Genomic DNA, 4,910 nt, shown 5'->3' with positions numbered 1-4,910 from the left:
CATGGAATCCCTTAGGATAGATTGAGGGAAAAGAGTAGGAACTAAGAAGTAAGGAACAGAGGTGGAGAGGCACAACGTGTCTACGTACATGCACTCCCTTAGGATAGGGTGAGGGAAAAGAGTAGGAACTAAGATGTATGCGCAACATCTATACCATGTGCTTTTGGCACTGACACCAATCAACAGTTGTGCGTTGACTCGGCAGGGATCAAGGCACGTATATGCCTCTCCCTGCTTCCACCGTCTACACACACAACCAAATGATATACCATCAGTAAGGAAAATGAGTAAGAACTAAGATGTGTAGGTGAAGAGGCACAACGTGTCTACTTCAATGCACTCTTATTAGCTCCGTTGTGCGCCTGTTTTTAGAGATGTGGGTAAGGAGGACAAGAGAGTCCCTCCAGTCGGGATGTTATAAAGGCATGGATGAGAGTTTCAGCTGCAGTGGATGCGTGCAATGTTTTTGAGGTGGAAGAAGGCGGTTTTTGTGACCCGGTTGACATGGAAGGAGGAAAGTGAGAGCGGGGTCGAGGATGATACCAAGGTTACGGACGTGAGTTGAGGGGTTGACAATGGAGCCGTCAATGTTTAGAGAGAAGTCCTGGTGGAGCGGGTTAGTGAGTTTGGGCCAATAATGAATATTTCAGATTCGTCACAATTTAGTTTCAGAAAGTTGTTTTGCATCCATGTTTTGATGTCAGTGAAGCAGTTGGTGAGTTGGGAGTGGGTGGTTGCAGAAATAGTTTTTGTTATCATTATTATCATCTGAAAGAACCAAATACCAGAGATATCAACAATTAACCCTATCTGTAATTACAAAAAAGTTACCCTTCAATAAGTAAAGGGCAACTATTAATTGTGGTTTTAAATGCCACAGGCATGTTGTTATAATGTATGTTGTTGGTCATTTGTTGGAATGGTATGTCTGAAACCATTCTCCTCATTGTCCAAACAAACAATCTTAACTATGAACACCATCAGACCACCAAAACAATGAATCATTTATGAAAACTACAATGTAATAACATGAAAATCAATCCTTATAAATATCAGATTAGTACTGTCTGCTGTTTGTATCAGTCCATTAAAGCATTTTTTATTTGCTGTTTCGGTGGGTCTTTCCTTTGAAACCTCCTCTGGCACACAGGAAATGTTTCGCTTTATGTTGCCAGAAGCAGCAGAATTGTGTGTGTGGAATAAATAGAACATAAGCTCCTGCAGCTACAGCCAGATACTCAGCTTTTATCAACAGAAACACTGAGATATTGCACAATATTGCACACAGCGTTAGATTGCCGGCTGATACTTAGGAAGGGATTTGTTGGTTGTTTTGCAACCAGTGTGTCATCAAAATACATTTAAAAAGCCATATTTTTAAAGGGTTTATAGAGGAGTGCCAGGCAGGGGCGGATCTAGACAAATATTCATGGGGTGGCAAGAGGGTGGTAGGAGATTTTGAGGGGTGGCATCCCCTGGCAGAAGTATATGCTGATTTAATCGCAGTCATATCAATCAATGTTAACTTGGAAAGTCACAATATTAATATTTTAACTCAATAACATTTGGTGACATTATTGTGGCACATCAGTAAAGCCTTACATATAAATATATAAGGTGGCAGAATTAATTTAATTAATTTTAACTGAACAATAACTGAATGAGTTTGTTTCACCAAATCTATGCAGACTGCTGCAATAAGTACATTAATTAACTGTCTCATCGATGTTTGTCTGAATGAATATGATACTATTAACAATCTTATTATTCCTATCAGCTGTCAATCACTGTTATGATTCACATATTCATTTATTATTGAATAAACTATATTTTTTGGAGGAGTTAATGATGAATGTTCCTCAAGATGCTTGCTCACCCTCCTTCAAATTTGAAAGACAAGTAATTATATCATGTATCAAAATTCAAAAAATTCAAAAGAACAGTTCAGCGCCCCACGACTTTACTGCAAACAGTTACAACCTTGACTTTACATCAGAAAGAACAAACATTAAAGAAGTGACTAACTGCATCAGTTAGGGTTAAAAAAACGTGTATTCAGCTAAAACATATACATCGCTGCAGTGATTATCCAGTGGAAATTCCTTACCTACTGGCCTAGTTAAATCAAAGTGGTTACTTTTTTTTTTTGGCTGGGCAGTGTAGTTTTACACACCGTCTTATTTGACTTTCTCAGGACATAAAACATCTTTATTGACTTGGAAAGTCAAAGGTCAGGAGGCTAACAAGACACATTCTCTCAAGAGTTGCTCCCATTTTTAAAGTCTTAAAGAAAGTGTGAATGTCAAAGTTAACCAACCACTGTGAGGCTGAGCTCTCCTCATTAATCACACAGAAAGCAGAGGAACCAGGACACACACACACACACACATACACACACACACAAGAGCGCACGATGCACAGCCGTGTATATGAATGGCCCTGGAGGATATGCAGCGTTATTCAGGACTTAATCTGACTTTATGCGATGACAGACAAGTATGGAGGGCAAATATTACGCCAGCTGTGATGCCGGCTGGTGTTCAGAGCATGCAGCCAAGCTCAGAAACTCCGTCCAGTTTCATCCAGTGCGCTTGTTTCAATCAAATTAAAACCATGTTTCCTTTATTAAGCAGTGTGTAAACGTCAGCCGAGACAAAGTAGTTCCCTAAAATTGGACTACATGAGCAGGTATTCAGCGGGAGTAATAAACGTTGCAGTGTTACGTAATTGGAAACGTGCGCTGCATATCTCTATGACCTCCAAATTTGGTGATTTCATGTTCAGACTGCGGATGAAACGTTCTCAAAATCCAGGCTGAAAAGATAAAAAATGCACAGGCCAAAAAAGGTTATGTTGTCATTTGAGGGAGGAATTTATTTCCTGGACAGTATAGGTATGTTGCGTCAGACAGTTGAGTTAAAAATCACAACACTTTTTTTTGGCAGATTGGTCTCGGGATAAAGATTTTCCAATAAAATATTTGTTGGAAAAGGAACAAAAATGGTTGTGTGATGACAATCAAATCTAGATAAGAAGAAAACAAAATGAAATAACCCAGTCAAGAGAGATAAACCAGTGCTGAAATAGTATTTTTATTAAATACTTTCAAGATCCAAGTTTGAAGAATAACAAAGCTATGATGAAGACCAACTAACACTCAGACAAACACTTGATAGTCGTCAATTCATGGTTGTATTTCATTGTACATCATGATCATGCAAAAAAACTCCAGCATCCATGTGAAGGCTGGGGGAGAAAGCGCAGCCCAATAGTATATCATTACAACGCAGGGAAAACGCTAACATCGAGGGCCTCATACCAAGCTACGGCTCCTGAATCTTTTTTTTTTTTACAAATTTTGCGTTTTTTTAAATATTTGTCATGTCACCTATTCAACATTCTGGATGGAGAATAATCTTATTTCAAAAGATGCAAATATCATATATTAACACTAGGCTCCATCCTTATTCAGGTAGGTACATGGTAGAAATGCGTAACTGAAACATGCATATAACTAGGTCTCTGGTTCAACAGCAGGTCACACACACCTGCACACCAACTCTCTCTCTCTCTCTCTCTCTCTCTAACTCCTCTCCACTGAGCAGGCACCTTTAAAACCACCTAGGGTAGATTACATTAATAAATAATTTAGTCCTGATCATTCCCTCATTCTGTTAATTTGTGTTGTCTTGACTTCCTCCCTCTTTCCCTTTTGTATCTTTTAAATGTTTCTTTTTTTCTCTGTTGCGAGGGAGAGTGCAGAACTCCAGCTTGGCAGGTCGGCAAATTACCAAACGACAAGTTAACAGGAACAGCGACGACGACGACAGATAAACTCAAACCAGTAACACGGGAACAGAGAAACGACAGAGAGAGGTACAAATAAACATCTCAAGAGCAGGGGGCTCGTTAGTACACGTGGGGGAGGATGGGGAGATATCGGAGGGGGGAGGGTTTAAGATACGACTGTCGCGGATGGATGGAGACAATTAAGCAGCACAGCAAGGGTGGCACCGTGGTCACACAGCAGTGGTGCAGATATGTTACAAAGCCTAAAACACACCACCAGGCGTGTGTGTGTGTGTGTGTGTGTGTGTGTGTGTGTGTGTGTGTGTGTGTGCATATGATATAAAGAGAGGGCTCACAGCATTATGGGATCAGGATGACACAATGATGAAGGTCTTCATGTTTAAAAACTATTTTTCGGGCTTTCTATTTCTTTTACTCCCCGTCTTTTAAAACAGTCTTACGGCCACGGGACTGGAGCTGCTAGCCCACACCAGCGTTTATTTTTTATTTGTCGTGAATGATTAAGAGTTTCTAAAATGTAAAGATTGAACTTTAAAGGAGGAGCACTAAAGCAAATTTAAAGAAGGTGAGGGAAATGTTCCTAAACTAGATGGGGGTCACAGAGGTCATGGGGTGGTTCCCAGATGCACAGGATGAGTGTCTCTTAGATACATGTACATATATTACACTTTTCTACATATATCTATACATACACTGGATTTACACAGTGATTATAAACAAACCAGGCCCTTGCAGTAAAGCAGAGAAAAGGAGTGGGTTAAAAGAGGGAATGGTTTAAGAGGGAGAAAAAAGGAGAGTGGGGGGGGTGGGTGAATGAGGGAGAGGCGGCGGGCAAACATGCAAAACGCAGACGCCTTCCCCGGGCCGCTCTCTCCCCCCACTGCATACAGACAACACAACGTGGTCACACGTTAGATTTAAACTTGCACAATTAAAATCCCTCTTTTTTTAAAACGCAGTTGCTTTAAAAAATAAAATAAAATGAAAAGAGCCTTGAAAATAACATCAGTCAGACAAAAAAGAAAAAGAAAGGTTATTCACAGGAACGCAAAGGGAACAGGACTTTAAAAACACAACAGAAACACGTAACCTCAAATCAA

The 4,910-nt window shown here is 40.1% G+C and overlaps 1 protein-coding gene across 1 annotated transcript in view; it reads right to left on the bottom strand.

The window, feature by feature from the left end:
* Window positions 1–3,073: 3,073 nt before the first annotated feature.
* The window catches only part of LOC104968212 (calcium/calmodulin-dependent protein kinase type II subunit gamma-like), a 24,161-nt gene continuing 22,324 nt past the window's right edge, over window positions 3,074–4,910 (bottom strand). Inside the window, exon 18 of the mRNA XM_010797789.1 lies at window positions 3,074–4,910. This exon is cut by the window's right edge and continues 746 nt beyond it. The gene's annotated coding sequence lies outside the window, so the exon portion shown is untranslated.

This window comes from Notothenia coriiceps, unplaced genomic scaffold, assembly GCF_000735185.1.
Source record: "Notothenia coriiceps isolate Sejong01 unplaced genomic scaffold, NC01 NC01_scaffold00038391, whole genome shotgun sequence".
Lineage (NCBI taxonomy): Eukaryota > Metazoa > Chordata > Actinopteri > Perciformes > Nototheniidae > Notothenia > Notothenia coriiceps.
This window is presented reverse-complemented; position numbering and strand designations above follow the sequence as displayed.